A 26,971-nucleotide genomic window follows, 5' to 3' on the forward strand; every position below is an offset into this window, starting at 1 on the left:
CCTGTCATAGTAGCAGGTGTCATCTTTTTAGTGAATTTGGGTCCTCTCTCTCTCTCGCACGCTCTCTCTTGCTCTCTCTCCCCCTCCCTGCGGTGAAGGGCCACGTAGGGAAAATGAAACCAAATAGAGGAGAAAAATAGGACATTTGATTTGTCTTTTTCTCTCAGATCCTGACAGCATTTTAACATGTATTTTTTCCATCTTTCAGTAGTACATTATAAACTACATGACCAAAAGTATGTGGACACCCCTTCAAATTAGGGGATTCGGCTATTTCAGCTACACCCGTTACTGACAGGCGTATAAAATCGAACACACAGCCATGCAATCTCCATAGCAACATTGGCAGTAGAATGACCCCTACTGACCCCTACTGGAGACTTATATCTCCCTCTCTAACTTTAAGCATCAGCTGTCAGAGCAGCTTACTGTACCTGTACACAGCCCATCTGTAAATGCCATACAATACTCCTTCCGTGGCCTCCAACTGCTCTTAAATGCTAGTAAAACTAAATGCATGCTCTTCAACCGATCACTGCCCGCACCCGCCCATCTAGCATCACTACTCTGGACAGTTCTGACTTAGAATATGTGGACAACTACAAATACCTAGGTGTCTGGTTAGACTGTAAACTCTCCTTCCAGACTCACATCAAACATCTCCAATCCAAAATAAATCTAGAATCGGCTTCCTATTTCGCAACAAAGCCTCCTTCACTCATGCTGCCAAACATACCCTCGTAAAACTGACCATCCTACCGATCCTCGACTTCGGCGATGTCATTTACAAAATAGCCTCCAACACTCTACTCAAGAAATTGGATGCAGTCTGTCACAGCGCCATCCGTTTTGTCACCAAAGCCCCATATACTACCCACCACTGCGACCTGTATGCTCTCGTTGCCTGGCCCTCGCTTCATTCTCGTCGCCAAACCCACTGGCTCCAGGTCATCTACAAGACCCTGCTAGGTAAAGCCCCGCCTTATCTCAGCTCGTTGGTCACCATAGCAGCTACCACCCGTAGCACGCGCTCCAGCAGGTATATCTCAATGGTCACCCCCAAAGCCAATTCCTCCTTTGGCCGCCTCTCCTTCCAGTTCTCTCCTGCCAATGACTGGAACAGACTACAAAAATCACTGAAACTGGAGACACTTATCTCCCTCACTAGCTTTAAGCACCAGCTGTCAGAGCAGCTCACAGATCACTGCACCTGTACATAGCCCATCTGTAAATAGTCCAAACAACTACCTCATCCCCTACTGTATTTATTTATTTATCTTGCTCCTTTGCACCCCAGTATTTCTACTTTGCACATTCATCTACTGCACATCTACCATTCCAGTGTTTAATTGCTATATTGTATGTACTTCGCCACCATGGCCTATTTATTGCCTTACCTCCCCTATCTTACTTCATTTGCACACATTGTATATAGACTTGTTTTTCTACTGTATTATTGATTGTATGTTTGTTTACTCCATGTGTAACTCTGTGTTGTTGTATGTGTCGAACTGCTTTGCTTTATCTTGGCCAGTTCGCAGTTGTAAATGAGAACTTGTTCTCAACTTGCCTAACTGGTTAAATAAAGGTTAAATAAATTTAAAAAATGGACAGCGACCCCAAGCATACTTCCAAAGTTGTGGCAAAATGGCTTAAGGACAACAAAGTCAAGGTATTGGAGTGGCCATCACAAAGCCCTGACCTCAATCCTATAGAACATTTGTGGGCAGAACTGAAAAAGTGTGTGCGAGCAAGGAGGCCTACAAACCTGATTCAGTTACACCAGCTCTGTCAGGAGGAATGGGACAAAATTCACTCAACTTATTGTGGGAAGCTTGTGGAAGGCTACCTGAAACGTTTGACCCAAGTTAAACAATTTAAAGACAATGCTACCAAATACTAATTGAGTGTATGAGTGTATTGAGTCCATCCAAGGCTAATTTAGGAAAGGGCCAATTTTAGCTAGCTAACTAGCTAGAGAGTGGAGGACAACACAACGAGATGCAACAATTCCAAGTTGTTTCTGTCAATAACGTATGCTCTCAATGCGATTTGATAGGAGTGAGGCCAAAATTACGAAATACAGAGAGACAAAATAAATTATTATTATTATTTAAAAAAATGATTGGTCAATTTTTGGGGGAAGCCTGGCTTCCCTTGTACGGCCACTGCAGACACAGATTGACCATAAATCAGCTTTAAGTCCTTCCGTCCTGTCCACTGACCATAGCCCCAGGGCTGCTGTAGCCCCCTTGCTGCCCTCCCTGGCTGTGTTTATCACTCTGACCACCCAGACCTAGGACAGCCCAGCCCCACACTCTGGGACTGACTGTGTCTAAACTAAAGCAGCCTGCCTGAGGGCATGGAGGGTCCAGAACCATTTTACCAGCTAATACAACCGACTGACACCCATTTGGATACCACTACAGGGCTAAACAGAGGAGAGTGTCACATGTTTGCACAGTCACAGAAAAGAGACGTACATCCCAGCCTGGGGCAAGAACCACATATGCCTCTAGTCTAGATCCAGGTTACAAGTGCCAATGTGCATAGATAGGGCTACTGTCTACTGAGGCCAGCTGGGACTTCAAAGGACATGGCAGGACATTAGCCTCTGATTATGGTGATGACCAGTGACAGTTGTATGATGTTACTATGACGCCGAAGCAGTTCAGAGAGGAATATATAAAATGGGGTGCAGGTATCAACTGTAATTTACGTTTGTATCTGGGTGCTGTTTTATGCGACTGAAGGTTTGTGAGGTTTATTTGAGATTTATCTGAAATGTAAAAAAAAAATTAGGCAATGATAAAGTTTATGGACAACTAAAATCCTTTGAAAATGGTTCAGAAAACAATGAAGCTGCTAATGGGAATATTAAACTGTGATGTCATCGTATAACCTGGTTTTGCCTCGGCCCTTTGCAATATGTTTTCATAGTTATTTTCTCTCCCCTTATTGAGTGACAATTACAAAAGCTGTTTTAGTGGCTCACACAAAGGCTCTAGCTTACTTCTCCTCCTCAAGCACAAGATCAGCACAAGAATGTTTAATTTCATTCTCCTCCATCTTTTCATCTCCCACCAGCTTTTTTCACCAGGCTCTCTCACTGATTAAAAATAATTTTCACTACTAAACCTTTTTCTTCTTCTCTTTTTTATCCCTCTTCCTTTCATTGAAAGAGGGGGTAAGGAAAAAGAGAGAGGAAAAATGTAAAGCTGTAATTTTTCCTACAACTGTGTCTGCTGTCCTATTGTTTGCACTGTTCACTTCAGCGCTGAAGAAAAGGGCAGGCAGGGAAAAGAAAGGCCCAGTGAAAAATAGACCCCGTGAGATGGAGGAGAGGAGGACGAGAGGCCTGGCCCGGCTCCAGTGTTCACACCCTCACTTAATTTATTTGAACTTTTAATCTAATTATTAACTATTTGGGGGATCAGGGGGCTTTGTCGGAGCACTATACGTGTACCCTCTACGGCTCAGATTTTTCCTCAGGAGCCGAGGATTCCTGCGATATGGGAATGGGCGAGTGACAAAGCCCTTGTCTAAAAATATTTTGTCAAGTCCTTTACGTGTCATTCCAACAGTGCTTACATTGGGGCCCATTGAAAGGCAACCAGGAGTGCTGCTTTTTTGTTGGGACTTGATTGGCAACTGCAAGCATGCTAAATGCTAATGAGCCCCGGAAGGATGGAGGAGTGACTATCAGCAGATTTTTTTTTCTTCTATCCTCCATGTCTGTATTCAAAGCTCCCCCCCCCACACACACACCTATTCCTCCCCCGCCCATGTCCCAGTCGATTGCACCTCCTCCACCTTTGGCCTCTCTGTTGCTCATTTCAACATAATGAATACTATGAATAAGCAAGTAAATGCCAATGATTTATATATCGGTTTAGTAGTGTCTTTGTATAAAAAGTTGGTGGTGGGGATGGGGGTTGATTAGCGAGCACCTAGGCGTGTGTGCGTGCGCTCTCATTAGGAATGGTTGATGGATTATCCCATGCGTTTCACACACACACACACACACACACACACACACACACACACACACACACGCTCTGCAGTGCGAGACTATTGGTAGAAAAGGTATGGGTGACACAAAGCCAGGGTGTGTAATTCAATTAGGGAAGGGCCCGCCTGCAAATTCACAGCCTTCAAAAGACCAGGGCTTTTGAATGTATTATTACTTCTCACCACATCCCATTGGAGTATTCTACCATTAACACCCTTCCCCCCCACCTCACTCCTTCCTCCACATTCCCCCACATCCAAATCTCCCCTTTCCCACTCTTTCTTTTCATGGTCTCTACCATTTCCCTCGAACTGTGTTCAGTGCCTGGGAATCAGTCTCTTCACGGTTTGTTTTTAGTGAACATTAAACTAGTAGGTGTACATGGAAATGTAATGACAATTTTGGCCATATAAATTGACTATGAGATCCGTCCAAGTGCAATATATTGAAAACTAGTTTAACTCTAGCCCAAATACAGCCCACGTCTAAATACAAAATTAGCTTTGAGTCCAAGTGCTGAATGTGACAAGATCAGATCTGAAACTGTAAGAGAACAGTATCGTTCAGATTATTTCTCTTACTGTAATAGGGTTCTTACGATTATGTTATTTAGGCTAATGGTTAATTGTCATTTTTGAGCTTGTAATGCATCAAATGCTTCTTTGAAAATGATTTATAACATAAGTAATGAATAAAACACAGCTTTAGTGACAACTGATTTTGACTGTTTAGAACTTTTGGAAAATGAAGCTTCTCCTCCCGACCATTGCCATTCTGCTCGGAAAATGATTACCAACTTCATGTAAAAACTAAAAACGCCTATTGGGTAAAGTATCTACTTGAATATAATGTTGAATCTCCCTTCTCCTAAAGTCCTTCAGAAAGTATTCATACTCCTTGACTTATGCCACATGTTGTGTTAGTCTGAATGTAACATTTCTCAACCATCTGCAATCAATATCTCATGTCAGTGAAAACTATTTTTTTGACATTTTTGCAAATGTATTGAAAATTAAGTAGAAAAATATGTAATTTACATAAGTATTCACACCCCTGAGTCAATACATTGTAGAAGCATCTTTGGCAGATATTACAGCTGTGAGTCTCTCTGGGTAAGTCTCTCAGAGATTTCCACGCCTGGATTGTGCAATTATTTGTGATTATTTTCACAATTCTTAAAGCTCTATCAAATTTGGTTGTTGATCATTGCTAGACAACCATTTTCAGATCTTACTACAGATTTAAGTAGATTTAAGTCAAAACTGTAACTCTGCCACTCAGGAACATTCACTGTCTTCTTGGTAAGCAACTCCAGTGTAGATTTGGCCTTTGAATTAATCTCCCAGTGTCTGGTGGAAAGCAGACTGAACCAGGTTTTCCTCTAGGATGTTGTCTGTGCTTAGCTCCATTCCGTTTCTTTTTTATACTGAAAAACTCCCCAGTCCTTAACGATTAAAATAATACCAATAACATGATACAGCCTTGAAAATGCTTGAAAGAAATGGAGAGTGGTACTCAGTAATGTGTTGTATTGGATTTGCCCCAAACATAACACTTCATATTCAGGACAAAAAGTGAATTGCTTTGCCACATTAATGGGTGTATTGATTCAACATCCAAAGTGTAATTAATAACTTAACCATGCTCACTCAAAGAGATATTCAATGTCTGCTTTTTTACATTTTTACCAATCTACCAATAGGTGCCATTTGCAAGGCATTGGAAAACCTCCCTAGTCTTTGTGGTTGAATCAATGTTTGAAATTCACTTCTCATCTGAGGGACCTTACAGATCATTGTATGTGTAGGGTAGAGAGATGAGGTAGTCATTCAAAAATCATGTTAACACTAGTATTGCACACAGAGTGAGTCCATGCAACTGATTGTGACTTTGTACTCATCGACTCAAGACATTTCAGCTTTTCATTTTTTATTCATTTGTAAAAATTTTGAAAAACAATTTCACTTTGACATTATGAGATATTGTGTGTAGGCCAGTGACAAAACATCTCAAATTAATCCATTTTAAATTCAGGCTGTAACAACAAAATGTGGAGAAAGTCAAGGGGTGTAAATACTTTCTAAAGGCACTGTCTAAGACGATTATTCTTTTCAGTTCACGGTTATTGTCCATAATTATCAGTATACTATATTTGTGCCAGCCCTATGTAGTACAGCATTATGTCTCCAGGCTGATACCGTGACTGACTGTCTGACCTCCAATCCAACCCATACAGGTGTTCTCATCAAGGTGACCCACGTCAAGGACGGCAAGTCCAAGGACACACCGCAGGACATCTTCTCCTACCTCAATGAGATTGGGTGAGTCTGACTTTCTCTTACTCTTAATTTACAATGAGATTGGGTGAGTCTGACCTTCTCTTACTCTTAATTTACAATGAGATTGGGTGAGTCTGACTTTCTCTTAATTTACAATGAGATTTAGATTCCTTTACTGGCTTACTGCAGTGTTTTGAGCGAAGTGTGGGTGCATTCAGGCGATAATACAGAAATGACTACTGTACTTAGTGAGAAGGTTTGCTAACAAATGGTTCCATTGTGGTCTCAGAGGGAGGCATGGAGTTGGGAGGATCGACATCGTGGAGAATTGCTTCATCGGGATGAAGTCCAGAGGTAAGGCAATGACGATAAATAAACGTGTATTGAATAAATAACCTAAGCATTGCTGTGCGAGGGAGAGATGCTCAGAGTCAACAGCTGCAGGTATGTGTGAGATGGGAGCAAGCCGAGCACACAGAGGGAGAGAGAGCTGTAGTAACGTTAGCCAAGGCAAGACTAGCTAATTTGTAGCAGCCGCAATGTTATTTATCATCCCATATAACAGTGCCTGTCTTGACAGGAGTAGCCTAGAGAATCTAGCTAGCAAGGCTAATTGAGGCAACATGCTGCGCTTCCTCCCAACCCCATTCAGATAAAACAACCTACCTGTTGGTTGCTCGTTGTAGGCTACGCCTTCTCATTTCGATAACTTCTAACTCCGTAATGTTATTCCATCTTGCATTGCATTAGTGAACTCTCACTCCACTTTCTACACATTGAGCCATTTTGATTGGCCAACATAAACAACAAGCTACACACGTGAAGTCTGCGCACATCATAAAAACTACATTGAAAGGTTTGTCGTTCTATTAAATTTAAAATTTGAAATGTCATGGTATATCCTTGTAGTATGTAAAAATGTTACATGGATATTTTAATTTAATTTAGAAAAAGCCTTTTCAGTGTTAAAATAGGCCTATATTTTTTTCATCTCACAAAAAGGTATACTCAAATACCAATGTCCCTTCGGATATTCGAATAACCATGCACATCCCTAATGCATTCACAGATAAGCTAGCACAAAGTCATACAGTACCTACTCCATAAATGCTAACAGTAATGTCGTTTCCATTTGTAAAGCTTTCTGTCACAGTAGTGCTTTCAGGCAATTGCAGTCATTTTATCTCAGTGCTAAAAGGGGAAACTTGTTATTTCACTTGAATAAAAGTGTCATGGAGGACACAATGAACAAACAACATTATGTGCCTCTCTTTCCTTTCATGTGAGAAATGTGTTTCTGGTTTGCCTGTAAACTGAGACTCAGTTTGACCTGCATTCACTTAGATGCAGACAGCCCTCACATTTATCTTTTTGCAGCCACGCATGCTCTCGCTCGCTCACACAAAGACACACAATCGTTCACAGATACACACTCCATCTTGGCAATCGTCCACTCCTCTGCATGACTTCTAATTCTCCTCTCTCCATCAACAAAACTTCTCAGAAACCTCCCTTATTGCTACTCTACTGGTGTCACTACAGCATGTTTAGGGGCCGTGAGGGGCCAAGATGTTTGTGGCCCTGTCCCATGTCAGACAGCATGTCACTCATTCCTCCAGTGGCCCCAGCCACCGCCGCACTGCCATTCTACTCCTAACAATAACCGGACTGGCAAATTGACTCGCTAACACACTTCGCCTCTGGCGCAGAGAGGCAGGTAGAAATTGGAAAATGGGAAGCCCACTTTTCTCCCCCTTGGCTTCACAAAAGATCAGAGCTTATCTTCTCCACAGAAATGGTAAGAGTGTGAGGTTTGACGGGGGTAAATAACTAGTACAGATTGTGTTTGTTGGGGGAATAAGCCACAGTGTTTCCACAAAAGATGCATGGAAGGATTGAATAGTTGACAGACTGAATGTGTAATTTATTTGAATGTCATGGAGAGTGGGGTCAAGAAGGTGTTGGATGGAAATGGTTGTCAAGAATGTTGTCAGTTCTCAACAAAACATTCAATGATGTATGTAAGATGTGTACACCTGTCAAGCCTTGTCTGAGCTCTGACCTCTCCACTATGTGGCGGACCATGTTGTACAGAGGATTTGTAGAGAACTTTATTGTGATGATTAAATGGTTTAATTAATATATTAAAATATTTCTATATCTTGTTGTTTTTTCGGACTGGTTAGATTGCTATCAGACCAACTTAAACCGTTTTTGTTCCAAGAATGTAGGACTCGTTTAATTAAAAAAACACAATTCTGAAGTGTGTGTGTCTGCGTGAGATTGTGTTGATTTGTAGACTTAATCCATGCTGCTCACAGTGTTTGATTTTTGATCACAGAAACATGCAAAGCAGGAAGTATCGCGTCAAATCAGCTTCTAAAGTCCAGTGCGCACGAGATGGCATTGTTCGCAAGATTATTTGAGAGCGCAGAGGATGTGTCCCGCGAGTGGACAGGCCAAACTTGAGCTTGCAAGTGTGACTTTGGGCGAGAAGAACCAAAATTGCCGCAGACCAAAAAGAAAAATGGCTGAATACAAAATATATAGAACCGTAAGCAAAGAAACATGGTTGAAACATGTAAAACATTTTTTTGAAAGCATCAGTGTCCACCAACAATAATCACATCTTTGTCAAGTTTTCACTCTCAATTTCTCAACTTGCTCTCTCAAGTCTTGGCACCTTTTTGTTTCAATTTCTCTTTTTTGTCGATTGGATTTCAGGCTGGTGGGGGGCGAACTTAGAGAGAGGGGCATGTCTGGAAACATTACACTGGAGTGATGGACAGACTAACAAATGCTTGCCCTTGGCCAGTGTGGTGTTGTGTGGTTGAGTTTTCTTGGGTGCATGATGTCGAACAGATGCGCTTCAGAGCGACTTTTTTAGCTTGCTAGCTGGCTTGAACAGTAAGCGCCAAATGACTTGCAAAACCCAGCTTAAACTTCTGTAAGAATATTTTGAAGAGAAATACACAACGCAGAGGACTAAAAGCCAATAGAGTACTAACGATCAATGGAAATAGTGTTTTTTCTGTAATAGGGGATTAATGATCGATGGGTCAGAGACATGGGAGGAATTTCAGTCCGGGACTCAAAGCTACATGGCAAGTTCTCATTCGTCCAAATTGTTTATACATTGAGCCTGAAATAGGATACTTGTTATTTGGCCATTGACCCAGTTTTATTGCAAGGAATTCTAATAGGCTGGGGTTGGGTTATAAAACTCTATCCTGTCCCTTTGTTCTGTGGAGAGAATCACTGAGGAGAGAATCACTGGAGGAGAGAATCACTGAGGACAGGGGAGAATGAACCATCTACTTCCCAGCATAACATCCATGATTTGTCCTCTTTCAATAAACCTATTTTTCTCCCCCTGATTTGCTTTGGGGTCTGTGTTATTGAAGAATAACATCAACTGCTAACACTTCATACATAAGCAATATAATAATGGCACCGGAGGAGATGGCTGCTGTTTTACGGGCTCCTAACCAATTGTGTGTGTTTTTTCACGCTATTTTGTACATAATGTTTCTGCCACCGTATCCTATGAACAAAAATTACTTTTGGATATCAGAACAGCGACTACTCACCTCGTACTGAACAAAGATTTTTTCTTTAACGCGTCGGACGCAAAGGATTTACTTCAGACACCGGACAAGGCCCAAATCCCTGTCATTCACATGACGGAGATATAGGGGTTGTAGGTCGGGTTGCCTTGAAAGAATCTGACGGCGAGTGGGTAACCCGCCTCTACCATCAGTCCTATTAGCCAACGTGCAATCATTGAATAATAAATTGGATGAGCTCCGATCAAGACTATCCTACCAATGGGATCTTACAAATTGTAATATCTTATGTGTCACAGAGTCGTGGCTGAACGACGACATGGATAACATACAGCTGGCTGGGTTTTCCGTGCATCCACAAAATAGAACAGCTGCCTCCAGTAAGACAAGGTGGTGGTCTGTGTCTTTGTCATTAAACGCTGGTGCACGAAATCTAATATTAATGAAGTCTTGAGGTTTTGCTCGCCTGAGGTAGAGTATCTCATGATAAGCTGTAGACCACACTATTTACCAAGAGAGTTTATATTTTTTGTAGCTGTCTATTTACAGCCACAAACCAATGCTGGCAATAAGACCGCAATCAACGAGCTGTATAAGGCCATAAGCAAATACGAAATTGCTTATCCAGAGGCGGAGCTCCTAGTGACTTGGGACCCCCCTACTGGGAAACTTAAATCCATTTTACCTAATTTCTACCAGCATGTTACATGTGCAACCAGAGAAAAACAACTCTCAAAGCTCTCCCTCGCCCTCCATTAGGCAAATCTGACCATAACTATATCCTCCTGATTCCTGCCTACAAGCAAAAACTAAAGCAGGAAGTACCAGTGACTCACTCAATACGGAAGTGGTCAGATGACACAGATGCTAAGCCACAGGACTGTTTTGTTAGCACAGACTGAAATATGTTCCGGGATTCTTCCGATGGCATTGAGGAGTACACCACATCAGTTACTGGCTTCATCAATAAGTGCATCGATGACATCGTCCCCACAGTGACCGTACGTACAAACCCCAGCCAAAAGCCATGGATTACAGGCAACATCTGCACTGAGCTAAAGGGTAGAGCTGCCGCTTTCAAGAAGCGGGACTCTAATCCAGAATCTTATAAGAAATCCTGCTATGCCCTCCGACGAACCATCAAACAGGCAAAGCGTCAATACAGGACTAAGATTGAATCGTACTACACTGGCTCCAACACTTGTCGGATGTGGCAGGGCTTCAAACTATTACAGACTACAAAGGGAAGCACAGCCGTGAGCTGCCCAGTGACACGAGCCTACCAGACGGGCTAAATTACTTCCATGAGTCGATGTGAGTAAGACCTTTAAACAGGTCAACATTCACAAGGCCGCAGGGCCAGACGGATTACCAGGACGTGTTCTCAGAACATGCGTTCTGGCAAGTGTCTTCACTGCCATTTTACACCTGTCCCTGACCGAGTCTGTAATACCAGCATGTTTTAAGTAGACCACCATAGTCCCTGTGCCCAACAACACCAAGGTAACCTGCCTAAATGACTACAGACCGGTAGCACTCACTTCTGTAGTCATGAAATGCTTTGAAAGGCTGGTCATGGCTCACATCAACACCGCCCCAACAGATCCACAGATGATGCAATCTCAATTGCACTCCACACTGCCCTTTCCCACCTGGACAAAAGGAACACCTATGTGAGAATGCTATTCATTGACTACAGCTTAGCGTTCAACATCATAGTGCCCTCAAAGCTCATCACTAAGCTAAGAACCCTGGGATTAAACACCTCCCTCTGCAACTAGATCCTGGCCTTCCTGATGGGCCACCCCCAGGTGGTAAGGGTAGGTAACAACACATCTGTCACGCTGATCCTCAACACTGGGGCCCCTCAGGGGTGAGTGCTCAGTCCCCTCCTGTACTCCCTGTTCACCCATGACTGCATGTCCAAGCACGACTCCAACACCATCATTAAGTTTGCCGATGACACAACAGTGGTAGGCCTGAACACCGACAACAATGAGACAGCTTATAGGGAGGAGGTCAGAGACCTGGCAGTGTGGTGCCAGGATAAAAACCTCTCCCTCAACGTGATCAAGAAAAAGAAGATGATCGTGGACTACAGGAAAAGGAGGGCAGAGCACGCCCCCATTCTCACCGACAGGGCTGTAGTGGAGCATATTGAGAGCTTCAAGTTCCTTGGTGTCCACATCACCAACAAACTGTCATGGTCCAAACACACCAAGACAGTTGTGAAGAGGGGACGACAACGCCTATTCCCCCTCAGGAGAGTTAAAAGATTTGTCATGGGTCCTCAGATACTCAAAGTTCTACAGCTGCACCATCAAGAGCATCCTGACTGGTTGCATCACTGCCTGGTATGGCAACTGCTTGGCCTCCGACCACAAGGCACTACAGAGGGTAGTGCGTACAGCCCTGTACCTCACTGGGGCCAAGCTTCCAGCCATCCAGGACCTCAATACCAGGTGGTGTCAGAGGAAGAAGGCCCTAAAAATGGGCAAAGACTCCAGCCACCCTAGTCATACTGTTCTCTCTGCTACCACACGGCAAGCAGTACTGGAGCGCCAAGTCTAGGTCCAAAAGGCTTCTTAACAGCTTCTACCCCCAAGCCATAAGACTCCTGAACTGCTAACCAAATGACTACCCGGACTATTTGCATTGACCCCCCCTCCATTTTTACGCTGCTGTTACTCTCTGTTTATTATCTTTGCATAGTCACTTTACCTCTACCTACATGTACATATTACCTCAATTACCTCGACTAACCTGTGACCCCGCACATTAACTTGAGTTTAATATGTCATGGTACACACAGCATTCAAAGGAGGACTGAGGACAAAGCAACGGCATGCATTCACCAAACATTTAACTTAGGAAAACAGATTTGTTTATAGTAATGGTCTGATTAGGAACACCATTGTCTATAAAATTAGTGTCAAATTATTTCAATTTGACATTGGAGGTTCAGTACAGACAGTAGTACAGCAGTCAAATCGCATAGGGAGTCTCATCAGATCAAATGTTACCAGAGCCATGTGGAAAGAGCACAAGTAGAACAAAGATATGTGCAAACAGAAAATCTATCATTTAACATAAGATTTCACCTAAAACAATGACATGAGCTCTGTCGCAATTACTCACTTCCTCTCTACTCACATCCTTCTCAAAACCCATCGGCGGTTTGAGGGGAGAAACCTTGGATCCTCTCCTCTGTTGGGGTTTTAGGAACCAAGGAAAGGATGCCAGGAATCGAGGAAAGATAAAATGCCACAGAGCTGTTGCTTTATTGCCTCAATATGGAATGGCAAACGTTACTGTGGAACTGAGCAGAGGTGTACAATCCACACCATTCGTCAGTATTATTGAACCATATAAACCTTCCTTAGACCTATAGTGAAGAAACACAAATGATCATAGAAGTATGTTTAAGCAGTCATACAGTGCATAACTGTTGTTAGTGCAGTGCCACACCTTTAGCTCCCTGGTGCAGCAGAGCTGACGCACTAAAGATGAAGTTGCGGCAGAGGTCTGTGGAGGGGTCTTGACCGCGCTTTGGCTGTTCTCCAGACAGCGGTAACACTGGAACGTGTCCCAGGCACTGTTTGTGGACACGTCACCTCCCTCACAACCAGTGAAGATCTTCAGGGGTCTCATTTATAAACTGTGCGTACATACAAAGTATACCACAAAATGTACGTGTGTCATTTTTCACAAAATAAGTTGGCATTTATAAAAGTAGTACTTGAAGTGAGAATATGCTCACCTCGCAAGCTTTAGACCATGAGTACGCATATCTCATAGTGGTTGAAATATTGTATTGCAAGCTGGCAAGTAAGTACAGCAACAACAAAAAATCCCCTTTATTTAACCAGATAGCCCAGTTGAGAACAAGTTCTCATTTACAACTGCGATCTGGCCAAGATAAAGCAAATCAGTGTGACAAAAACAACAGTTACACATGGGATAAACAAAAATACAGTCAATAACACAATTGAAAAATCTATATACAGTGTGTGCAAATGAAGTAAGGCAATAAATAGGTCATAGTGGCCAAGTAATTACAATTTAGCAATTAACACTGGAGTGATAGATGTGCAGATGAGGATGTGCAAGTAGAAATACCGGTGTGCAAAAGAGCAGAAAAACAAAAACAAATATGGGGATGAGGTAGGTAGTTGGATGGTCTATTTACAGAAGGGCTGTGTACAGCTACAGCGACCTGTAAGCTGCTCTGACAGCTGATGCTTAAATTTGTGCAACTCTGGGATATAATGAAAGCTTATTCATAAAAAACTTTAATGCAGCCATTTGCCGTTACTAAGAGCAAAAATCTTGTTTTTAGAATCTAAAATAATTAGACATAGTAATCTTTTGCATATTTATTAGATTTTTATAACAATTGCAGAATAAATTCCTCACCTTTTCTGTCCGTGATGTGTTCATATTCCCGAAGGAGCCGTACAACAAATGATCATCCGGATCTCTCATTTAATTGGACCTAGTAGCCTAGTAAATAGGTAGGCTATTTATATTTCAAGTTTTGCAATATAGGCAGCGCAGTTTAAAATACCGGTATACAGTCGAATTTAACAGGTGAACAGTTGATATTTTACATTGAAGTAGACCTTAGTAAGCTACTGTAATTGCATTCTTTTTTTGTCTGCCTGCCTTATATGTTTGAGAAGTCACGGGCAGTCCTTTATATTTATGTCGGGAAGTTGACGCAAATGTTTTTATTTATTTAACCATTCTGCAGACATGTCCATGACATTTTGCCATTGTTTTCTCTTTCAGAAACTGACAGTCATTTTCCAGATACTGCATAAATTACTGCTAAAGATTAAAATATCCTGCCAACACAGTAAATAGACCGGTAGGTCACAAGCAAAGTGAGGCTTTTAATACAAGGGGTATACATACTGAATAGACTCATATACATAAACGTATATATCCTACACTACACACAAATGTGCATATATAGACCCATTTTGCGTGCTCTCATGTGCAACAAACATACACAGAGAGATTAGGAGTGTGTCCACTGTGATCCAGGGTGGAGGAATATCATCTGGTTGTCGCCAGGCATGGTGTTGGCACAGCGAAAGCTTGAGGATCCCACTGGAACGAATCACTGTCATCAACACCTCCCCCTGGTCTGGTAACTACGCCAATACAACAGGGACAAGCCATTGAGGCAGATGGGGGGATACATATGTGCTGAGTTGTGCAAGGCACAAGATGAGTTAGGGAACACCCATGACCCCAAAAGCCTTAGAAGAAAGTTATGTCAAGGTCAAAGGTGACTCACAGGTTCAAACTTGGCATCCTCTGCCTCATAGGTGTAGTGGTCCAGGGTGATGAAGTAAAAGCCTGACTCCACCACACACATGTTCTCCCCACACACCCACACACACACACACACACACACACTGACCTGTCTCCTGAGAACAAATGCAGTTATAAATCAAATGCTATTTGTCACAAGCGCTGAATACAACAGACCTTACAGTGAAATGCTTACTTACAAGCCCTTTAACCAACAATGCAGTTAAGAAAAATAAGCGTTCAGAAAATATTTACTAAATAAAATGAAGTAAACAATAAATAAATAAATATGAAAAATAACAAATAATTAAAAAGCAACAATAAAATAACAGTAACGAGGCTATATACAGGGGGCACCGGTACAGAATCAATGTGCTGGGGCACAGGTCAGTCGAGGTAATATGTACATGTAGGCAGAGGTAAAGTGACCATGCATAGATAATAAATAGCAGCAGCAGTGTAAAAATGTGTGTGTGTGGGGGGGGGGGGGGTCAATAGCTGTTCAGGAGTCTTACAGCTTGGGGGCAGAAGCTGTTAAGAAGCCTTTTGGACCTAGACTTGGCGCTCCGGTACCGCTTGCTGTGCGGTAGAAGAGAGAACAGTCTATGACTAGGGTGACTGGAGTCTGACAATTTTTAGGGCCTTCCTCTGACACCGCCTGGTATAGAGGTCCTGGATGGCAGGAAGCGTGGCCCCAGTGATGTATTGGGCCGTACGCACTACCCTCTGTAGTGCCTTGCGGTCGGAGGCCGAGCCAGTTGCCATACCAGGCGGTGATGCAACCAGTCAAGATGCTCTTGATGGTGCAAATAGCATTCAATTGGAATTGAAAAGTTAACATCCAAGTGTTACATTCAAGGTAACAGTATATTTAAAGACTGCTGCTGTATCAAGAGGCAACTGGATAATCATTTAACCAAATAAGTGATAGCATACTATGTGGGACTGAGGCTAGCTGTACCAATCCACGTCACTTGTCAGTCAGTATGGCTTAGTGTTGAACAGCCTGCTGTCATTTCATGCCCAACCCTTGTTGTGGAGCGCTATCCTCCTATAGATTCACTTCATCCCTTACCTACTTGTACACATTCAGTATAGAACCATCTTTCTAACCAAATAGACAGCAGTTGGTCAAAGTCAATAAAATGTCATTGTCTCTGTGACAAATGTCCTAATAATGATGCCTCCATACAGTGTCAAAGTACCACTAATGATTAAACCCTCAGTACCACTACTGATTAAGTTACAGGGGTGATTGATAGAAGTCATGGTTACCTGCAGGAAGTCACTAGAGTGCTGTGCATAAGCCAATGTAATTGGAACAGAGTGGACTCCTGTATCTCCTATCTCTGTCAGCTAAGCAGAGAACAACTTCCCCACCAGTGGAGGCTGCTGAGGGGAGGACAGCTCATAATAATGGCTGGAATGGCGCAAATGTAATGGCATCAAACACATGGAAACCATGTTTGACGTATTTGATAACGTTCCACTTATTCCGCTCCAGCCATTACCAGGAGCCCATTCTCCCCAATTAAGGTGCCACCAACTTCCATTGTTCCCCACCACATAGTGAAAGTGGGCCTGCATGGAGAGGGATGAGAGAGAGAGAAGATGGTTAGAGGTCATTCACTGTTATTGTAACTGCACAAAAATTGCCAGAGTAAAAGTAATCAAATAGACCATCTAAAGGGATAGCCAGCAGCATACCACCTACTGCTGGCTTGCTTCTGAAGCTAAGTAGGTTTGGTCCCTAGATGGGAGACCAGATTCTGCTGGAAGTGGTAACGGAGAGTCAGTAGGAAGCACTCTTTCCTCTGGTCTAAAAAAATATCCCAATGCCACAGGGCAGTGATTGGAGACATTGCCTTGTGTAGGGTGCCGTCTTTCGGATGGGTTATTAAACGGGTGTCCTGACTCTCTGTGGTCACTAAAGATCCCATGGAACTTATCGTAAGAGTAGGGATGTTAACCCTGGTGTCCTGGCTAAATTCCCAATCTGTCTCTCATACCATCACGGTCACCTAATCATCCCCAGGTTACAATTAGCTCACTCACCTCCCCTGTAACTATTCCCCATGTCGTTGCAGTAAATGAGAATGTGTTCTCAGTCAACTTACCTGGTGTGGTAAAATAAGGCTTAAATATATATATATATTTTTAAGGATGCAGTGAGGGCCTTCCCTGCCTCTCCCTCCCAGTCATGCTGGACTTCGCATTTCTCCTTCCGTACTAACCCCTCGTTAACGTAGCTCGCTAGCTACAATCCTCTTAGTAAAAACCAACTATACTAGTAATTTACGTGGTTAAACGTTAACTATGTTAGCGAGCTGCTGCCTAATCAATAGGCTGCTTTAATAACAGAAGACCAAATAACTAGCTAACTACTTGCATTTCAATATTGAAATCATAGTTGTGTTTCAGTGGAGAACCTTTTCGCGCTTACCTTGTTATTGTCGGCCATCATTCCTACTTCACCATCCCCTCGCCTTTCACCGTCAAAATCCGGTTTCCACTAGATAACACAACCACAGTAAACGTAAAAAGTAAAAATTTGCTTTATGGTTAAAAATTCAAGCTTTTTAGTCTTGTTTTAACGTTAGGCATAAGGTTACCAGTGTTGTTAGGGTTATGTTTAAAATCAGATAAAAAAAATATACAGTTTTGAAATAGGTTGGGGTTAGCCATAATAATGATGAATTTGTAGCTGTGTTAACTAACTAATGACGACCATGCTCATTGGCTAGAATTTTGACCTGTATTAAAATGATAGTTAAAGATTGCAAGGTTTGTTTGTTTGTTTTCTAGAGAAATCAATGTGGGGATGTATTTATGAGAGCGCAGTAACTTCTAAGTCTTGACATGTATTAAGTATCTCTGCTCTCGAATTCATGTTCTGCTCACTCAGTCACACCTGCAACTTGTTTAATGTGCGCGCCCCCGCTGCCTGTGCGCTCGAAGGACCCATCCTCTGCTCGCTCGAACAGTGGCTTTTCAGTGTTTGCTTGTTCAAAGACGTTTCATCTTGTTCGACAGCGCCATCTCGCGCGAAATAGACTGATTTAACAGCATAAGGAAGCAATTTAAGTGTGCGTGCGTGTGTGCGTGGGCTGTACATTGAAAGGCATGCACCAGCTCAGCCTAGGTTGGGTTAATGCTTAGTCTTAACCCCTATAACCCTCTAGCAGATTTGGTCTAGAGACAGAGAAACTGATTAAAAAATGAATGCCTGGAAATCACTGGCCTTTTGTTTTTCTAAATTGAACCACAGTTGGTTTAGCTAAGGTATAATGATATAACACTAAAAGGTTCACTTCTGAATTTGGGATGCTGAAGGTAAATTGGGTTAGAGAGCAGTTTGAACTGTTTTATCAGATGGTGACAGTGGAAATCTCCCTATTTTGTCCTCTTTGCCCTCGCCACGAAACCCAGTCTTAGTGGCTCAGATGGACACTTTTTGAGGTTTAGACGATTATCAGTTTTTCTAGGTCCTCTTTTGGGCAGGCGGTGCTGTGTAAATGCTTCTCAATTTTAAGATTATGTTTGGGTCCCCCACCCCTTCTCACCTTCAGGTAGGCTACATCTAAGACAAGAATTGTAAAGGACTTAGAAAGGTTCTCTTTTAACAACACTCAACATAAGGTGCCCATCCACAGATGTGAAATCACAGAGACTGAAGTATTGGAAAAGGATGAAGGGCTTCCACCACAGGAATATCATCCTTCAATCTGTCCTGATAATGCTGCCTACACATGCAAACCGTAGTTGATTAAACAGAGATGTCCCAGTGGTTTGAATGGAATTATTTGAACAGAGAAACATATAAACTCTGCTCTTCTTTCCTCTGCTCCTGTCTCTTTTTTTGGCCTTCTCTTCTTCTCCTCCTTCACCTCAAGACAGACTGCTGAGTGACTGCTTCATTTCTCTTGTCACCCCCCTCTCCACCCTCCGTCCCCCTCAACAGTGCAATAGGGGTAAATTGCAGGGTAGGGAGAGCCCAGGTCCTAGATCTGGGCAGGTGGGGGCTTCCTACCCTGTCATTTGCCCACGACAGGCTCATTCTGACTGGGGTGAGATACAGTGGTGCTGGCCTGTCTGCCAGCCACAGTGGAGGAGGGTGAATATGGCTGGTGCCTATTACAGCTGTCTGATTTGAGTTGGTCCTGGAAGGAAGGATGATGAGGTTATCTTGGACACAGGAAATGCCATGGCCCTCTTCTGATATTTTTTTTCCCCCCACGTTTTGATGGAGCGGAAGATAAGATATACGCGAGATAGAAATGTCTTCAGATTTTTTATCCAACCCCCGATATGCATACATTCAGTTGCCAGTTTATTAGGTACACCAATCTATACTGAAAAAATATAAATGCAAAACACACATTTGTTTACATCCCTGTTATTGAACATTTCTCCTTTGCTAAGATAATCCATCCACCTTGCATATCAAGAAGCTGATTAAACAGCATGATCATTACACAGGTGCACCTTGTGCTGAGGACATTAAAAGGCCACTCTAAAATGTGCAGTGTGGAATTGGCATGCTGACTGCAGGAATGTCCACCAGAGCTGTTGCCAGAGAATTGAATGTTAATTTCTCTTCCATAAACCGCTTTCAACGTCATTTTAGAAAATTTGGCAGTATGTCCAACCGGCCTCACAACTGGAGGCCACGTGTAACCACGCCAGCCCAGGACCTCCACATCAGTCATCTTCACCTGCGGGATCGCCTGAGACCAGCCACCCAAACAGCATTTTATCAATGGCAATTTGAATGCACAGAGATACCGTGACGAGATCGCGAGGCCCATTGTCGTGCCATTTGTCCGCTGCCATCACCTTATGTTTCAGTAAGATAATGCACTGCCTCATGTCCCAAGGATCTGTACACAATTCCTGGAAGCTGAAAATGTCCCAGTTCTTCCATGGCCTGCATACTCACCAGACATGTCAGTCATTGAGCATGTTTGGGATGCTCTGGATTGACGTGTACAACAACGTTTTCCAGTTTCCGCCAATGTCGCACAGCCATTGAGTGGGACAACATTCCAAAGGCCACAATCAACAGTCTAACTCTATGTGAAGGAGATGTGTTGTGCTGCATGAGGCAAAAGATGGTCATGCGTTTCTGATCCACAACCCAATCTTTTTTTTAAAGGTATCTGTATACCCAGTCATGTGAAATCCATAGATTAGGGCCTAATCAATTTATTTAAATGGACTGATTTCCTTATATGGACTGTAACATTTTTGAAATGATTGCATTTTGCGTTTTTATATTTTTGTTCAGTGTAGGTGATGGGAGTGAAACCCGGTGTGGTCGTCTGCTGTAATAGCCCATCCGTGACAAGGACCAACGAGTTGTGTTTTCCGAGATGCCGTTCTGCACACCACTGTTGTACTGCGCCGTTATTTGCCTGTTTGTGGCCCGCTAGAATGCACGATTCTTGCCATTCTCATTCGACCTCTCATCAAATGAGCTGTTTCCGCCCACAGGACTGCTTCTGACTGGATGTTTTTTGTTTGACCTTGCCTGTTGCACCATTCTTGGTAAACCCTAGACACTGTCGTGCGTGAAAAGCCCAGGAGGCCGGCTATTTCTGAGATACTGGAACCGGCGTAACTGGCACCGACGATCATACGCTTAGGTCACCTGTTTTGCCCGTTCTAATGTTCAATCGAACAGTAACTTAATGCCTCGATGCCTGTTTGCCTGCTTTATATAGTAAGCCACGGCCATGTGACTCACTGTCTTCAGGAGTGAGCCATTTTCTACAACGGTGTACCTAATAAACTGGCCACTGAGTGTACACACAAGCAAACATTAGGTTGGAGAAGCTGAAGCAGAGGGCAGCCGCAGTGCAATGAGCAGTTTTTAGGGGTTTAAGTGTCTTGCTCAAGGGAACATCTGCTGTAGGTGGCACCTGAGATATTGATGCCAAAAACCCTTCAGTTGCTGGCTCACTCCCCTCCCATCAGCACTGGGATTCGAACCGGCAACCCTTTACTATTTTGAAAGGCAATGTGTCTCTACACCTTTTTCTTCCTCACCTTGTTCTGTGTGTATGTTTGTGTGCTACCACCAGGTATCTATTAGACCCCAGGAGGCACCATCCAGTACCACACTCACCATCCGGTACCAGACCTTCACCATGGACCGAGAGGTCAGGAGGATCAAACAAGGCCTGGCTGTCAAGTTCTCTGAGATGCTTTACAACGGTACATTTGGAGAATACCACAAGTAAAACCCCAAACATTAAAACAATGCTCACAGAACATTCAGCAATGGTGGATTCACTTCATATGGAGGGGTGGGCAGGGTTCTTTTCTCTCCTAGAACACACACAAAATGATTGGTCAAAAACGGTCTCTATGCAGCCTTATATAACTTTCCCTTGCTTTCAAATCACCTTATATTGATGATAAATAAGTAAAATTATGCAAAATACATAACAATGTGTAGCACCCACCTGACATGGGTGATGAATGGCAGACGGCAGCGATCTGTGCCAGAACACCTAACACAGTGGTCATCACTGTGATTGACAGGTGAGGAGTGACTGTGTCACTAGAAGTTGTGTGTTGTGTATCTCTGTGACTGAATGACTGGGGCCTAGCTGCCTGTCCGCCTGGATCAGGTGTCCTAATCCCCCAGCCCGCCTGTCCCCCAGCTGGCCTGCCTCCAACCCTATAATAGCATCACAGCCATTAGAGACTGATTACTGAGCCACTGCAATGAAACCCTCATGGGAGGAGGAAGCTGGCCAGGCAGAGAGACCAGGAAGAGAGGGAGAGCCACAGAGGTACAGGCGTTAGCTAGCTCCCTCCAAAAGGGGGGCATAAATTAAACTCATTATGGTCTTAAAACGTGTAATACCACTGTCTCGGCTTGGTCCTTGTCTGGCCCACTGCATGTGCCAAAGGCACAGAGGATTCCCTAAACAAAACACAGTACAGCGAGAGGGCAGGGATGACAGCTGTGGCTGGATCCATCCACTCAGCCCTGTCCTGACTCTATGATACTCACCCCAGTGCAGACTCAGTGGGAAGAGAAAGGGTGAGCAGGTTGTTCTTGGGATGGAGATAGCTAGTGAGGTGGAAGGGCATGGAAAGCGAGCGAGCCACCCCGTGGAGATGGGCTTATTTCCCCTCTAACCCCCCACCCATCACCCCCCCTCATCCAGCTGTCCCTCAGCCAGACAGAGCAGATCACCTGGGTAGGTCAAGACTGGGGAGGGGTGGGAGCCTCACCTTGAGCAATGGGAGGAGTGCTAACATGAGGGGTGGGATAGGAGGAGAAAGGAGGATGGGGTTGAGGGGGGGGGTCACATATGTGCACCCTTAAGTCAGGCTACTAATGGGGGCTTAAGGAAGCCCATAACATCCCTGTGAGCTGGAGTGGGTAGGAGATGAGTGGGGGCTGCTTTCCTCTGCTCATGAAATCAAGTGTCCCTTTATCTAGCATCTTATTCCTTATTTCCTTGTTGTCCCCAGGTTTCTGGTACAGTCCGGAGTGTGAGTTTGTCCGGCACTGCAAAGGCAAGTCCCAGGAGAGTGTGGAGGGCAAGGTGCAGCTGTCTGTCTTCTAGGGCCAGGTCTACATCGTGAGTCGCCCAAATCCCTCTGCAACAGGGAACTGGTCAGGTCAGGACCTATAGCATTGTGTGCATGCCCATTATCTCTGGCTATGGGTAGAGTATAATCAGTTCACTGCATATATGCAGTATCTCCATTGTTTGCTCGGGTCACTTGCCCTTATCCTCCACTGACCCCACAACAACAATGAATGGACACTGGCTACAACAACATCAGAGCTCGGAGCAGGGGTGTCAAGCTCAATATCTGGAGGGTCCTCTCCTCTCTCCTCTCTCATCCCCAACCCCCCCCAATGGCCTCTTAGCTGTGGAAAAGTGAGTCATTTCAGCTCCCTGACCCCCCATGCCCTCTATGCCCCCTGGGCTGGCTCAGTGCTGACCAAAGCAAAGCCCCCATATGCCTCCTTCCATCTCCTTGCCACCGCTAATGGCATTTCCAGCCAATGGAGAGGAGATCTCTGCTTTTAGGGCCAAAGCACAGGTTTCATTCTAGTTAAGCAGGGGGAGGTGTGCAGCTGAGAGCTTGACCGCTCTCTCTCATACACACACACACACACAATCACTCTCACACGCACAAACTCGCTCTCTCTCTCTCTCTCACTCACTCACTCACTCACTCACTCACTCACTCACTCACTCACTCACTCACTCACTCACTCACTCACTCACTCACTCACTCACTCACTCACACACACACACACACACACACACACACACACACACACACTCCTGTTGGACGTGCGGCTCAGGGGGACTTGACGTCAGGGTGACTGAGTGTTGGGTTGCACTAGAGGAGTCCTTAGGGACACTATTCTGAGGTAACAGATGGGCTGAGTGTGCTGTGAAGGATCCCATTGTGGCCCAAAGTCCACCTGAAGAACTGCACTGCTCTCAGTCACATGCATCATTTCACCCTCCAACCCCAGGCTTAGACTGTAAGACCATGGCGACTGGCTACCTGCGTCTTCTCAACAGTGTCATTAATACAGTGGTACGGCACCACACACACACTGCATTGATCTGGGACAAATGTCACAAAGTTGCCTGCTAGGTGTTTGGCGGTCAATTAGACAACAGGGTTTTTCTGTGTACTCACCTTCTGGAAACCAGCTTCCACAGCCATTCGACGTCTCATAGACGGCACTCATAAGATGGTAGTTAGTTAGACAGGGAGCTTTGTTTTGAGAGTTGATGATGGAATCTTCTTTTTTTTCTCTCCCTGTCGTCTTTATTCTGTCATTTTTTGATTTCCACCAGTGCAGTTTGTCTCTGAAGGATGAGTGCAGGTCTTAGATTAGCAGCTTGGGCCCAGTGGAGGAGGAGCAGAGGGTGGGAGGGGGTCAGCACTGCAGGTAGAAATGGCTGTAATTACATAGAGCACATACACACTCTCTCTCACACCTTTACAAATACACACAGAGAAGGAGAAAGGACCGAGCCACAAGAGCCCTATATAATAGAAAATGTTCACAGGCACCATGGTTACATCACAGGAGTTGCTTACAAAAGAGTGGTTACAGACAGAAAAACATCAGGTTAAATCCATTTCCTCTACATTTAATCTACTTAGGAGTTGATACACAACTGGGATTTTGTCTGCAAATGACTTGTGTGCCTGTTTGTCTGTGTATATGTGGTTGTTTTTTCCTCTGAAATCACCAACATAAATAGCAAATGCATTGAGACAAATCGATTTGACATTTTACATAGAGTGGAACATCAATGATACAATTATTCCTGTGGTTAATAATGTAATTCATCATTCTACGTCTCCTGTGGGCTAGACGGGTGTTGAATCACTTGTTCAGCTTAGAATGAGCAGTCGTATGAGCTATTTCCCAAACACATAAGCTTACACACTAACTTATCTTGCACCCCTAATCTTTTCCCCAGTATGGACGTGCAGGAAGACTACGAACAGTGTGACGCCTCTGGATTCATCAAGATCAACGCTGTCAGGTCTGTGTCCAAAAAAGTTGAATATTTTCAAGAAGCCTTCTTGAGTGTTAACCACATGTTTTGTTATCAATGAACTAATTCTCTGTCTCTCTCACTGCAGGCTAAGGGAGCACCACTGTTTGCAGGGCGAAACTTGCTCCAAGCGCTAGGCAGTCGGACATGGACCATCTTCTCTCTCTCTCCACTGTGTCTTCAGCAGCTTTAGACTTCCCAATGTTTACTCTCTCATCCATCTTGCCTTTCCAGAGTAGTGCTCTAGTTGAATATTTCATATTAGGAGGTGTTACAGTAGGTTATAATAAAACATCTTTGGAGTGTCTATTGCTGCCACACTTTAATGTTGTGCTTTAGAGAGTAAACGAAAATGCTTACATTGGTTCAGTATATTTGATGTGTTGTTTTGGCACAGAACAGTCATATCAGGCCTCATATGAGAAAATGGACACACTAAAGCTCACTTCAGTAATTCAGGGCTACATGTTTAAGACTGTTTGTAGATGTTCTGTGATGGGGTTGAGGGTATCAGGGAAGTATATGAAGCTGTTGCCTAGTGGGAGGTTGGTTGGTTGCACTGGTGTGTTTGGGCCTTGTTGCTAGGCTAGCTGCCATCTACTGTAGTGGAAGTGATGAGGCTATTTCAGAGCTGTGATGGCACAGCTGGAGTTGAAGGAGAGGTCAATTGGCTGTAGATGCATACCATGCTCAGCATGTGTGCTCTGTTCATCCAAGCTGCATATGGACAGGCAGCCTGGAAGGGACAAACATTTTATGCTCATACACTGAGTGTGCAAAACATTTCCATGACATAAACCTGACCAGGTGAAAGCTATGATCCCTTATTAATGTCACTTGTTAAATCCACTTCAATCACTGTAGATGAAGGAGAGGAGACGGGTTAAATAAGGATTTTTAAGCCTAGAGACAAGGTATGGTAGTAGGTGTCAGGCGCACCGGTTTGAGTGTGTCAAGAACTGCAATGCTGCTGGGTTTTTCATTCTCAACAGTTTCCTGTGTGTATCAAGAATAGTCCTCTACCCAAAGGACATCCAGCTAAGTTGAAACAACTGAGAAGCATTGGAGTCAACATGGCCTAGCATCCCTGTGGAATTCTTTCGACACCTTGTAGAGTCAAAACCCCAATGAATTATTGCAGTTAAATTATGACTTCTCTCTGAGTCTCTCCAGTGACATAGATGTGCGTGTCTCACTGCAGAATCAATGTTAAACGATTGAATTTAAACAAACTGCGTTTAAAGTAAGTGTTTTTAAAGTAAGGCCGGCCTGAGGTAGACCCAGGATGGAGCCCTCCTGCTGGGCTTAATGGCCGGTGGTGGATCCATGGGTTCTTTCAGTCCCACCAGAACCCCTCAGCCCCGCTCAATTACACCGCAGGCGTCTCAGTCTGCCTGGTCAATTACCAGCTAGCCCTGGCATTTAGAGACATGTGCATACGTTCAGCAGGTCGCCTGTAATCACTGGCCTTTGGGGTGGGGGGAGGGAGAAGGGGGGGAATTGCTTGTGCAGAAAATGAAGTATTCAGATTAGCCAGTGAAGCTGAAGGAGACAGGATGGTATGGTAGTACGACTGTCACTCTCAATCTGTGGTCTGTTTGTGGGAGCTCAGTATAGCTCTGTGTAAGGGGAAGATGGTTCTGACCTTTCACCTTTTGTCTTACCCAAGTCATTAGCCATATAAATGATGCAGATTGACATCATGTGAACATACTCAGCTAGATGTGTGTGAGAGAGCGAGAGTGGTGCAGAGCTGTGGTCAATGTGGCAGCAGTCAATGTGTCGCAGTTCAGAGCAAAGAACATAAGCCTGTCCAAGGATTGGATGACATCATGAGAACGACCTGGGTAGTGTGTACTGTATGGGTGTCTGTTGCACTGTGTTGTCTCATGTTCCAGTGCCAGCCAGCCCCCTGCTCCGCCCGCCTGCGGCTCCACAGCTACCTACGGCTCGGCCAGGTATGAAAGCAGTGACACCTGACCAAGGGAATTAATCATCCTTGACCCTAAGTCAATTCCACCTCATTACCCACTCTGTGTTGGCCTCTCCAGGGAGCAGCGCCACAATGGGACGACATGAAAGTCAACAGCGTCACTGAATGGAGCCCTGTCTGTCTCTTCAGGAGCCGACCTTCACTCCCTGTCACTCTCACAGCACACAAAAGCCACCATTGTTCCCAGGTTACTTTGGCCTCTTAAGACAGAGCCTCTAGTGTTTTGTGACAGAGAG

At 44.1% G+C, this 26,971-nt stretch overlaps 1 long non-coding RNA gene and 1 pseudogene across 1 annotated transcript; one reads left to right on the plus strand and one right to left on the minus strand.

Annotated features, from left to right (window-relative positions):
* The window catches only part of LOC115159559 (argininosuccinate synthase-like), a 40,802-nt pseudogene extending 15,753 nt beyond the window's left edge, over positions 1-25,049 (plus strand).
* LOC115159560 (uncharacterized) lies at positions 14,723-16,615 on the minus strand. The gene is made up of 3 exons (XR_003868903.1): positions 16,455-16,615; positions 15,163-15,295; positions 14,723-15,016 (listed from the first exon to the last, which is right to left on the minus strand). It is a non-coding gene; the product is annotated as an uncharacterized LOC115159560 (long non-coding RNA).
* Positions 25,050-26,971: the final 1,922 nt, after the last annotated feature.

The sequence above is a fragment of the Salmo trutta genome, chromosome 23 (assembly GCF_901001165.1).
Source record: "Salmo trutta chromosome 23, fSalTru1.1, whole genome shotgun sequence".
Taxonomy (NCBI): domain Eukaryota; kingdom Metazoa; phylum Chordata; class Actinopteri; order Salmoniformes; family Salmonidae; genus Salmo; species Salmo trutta.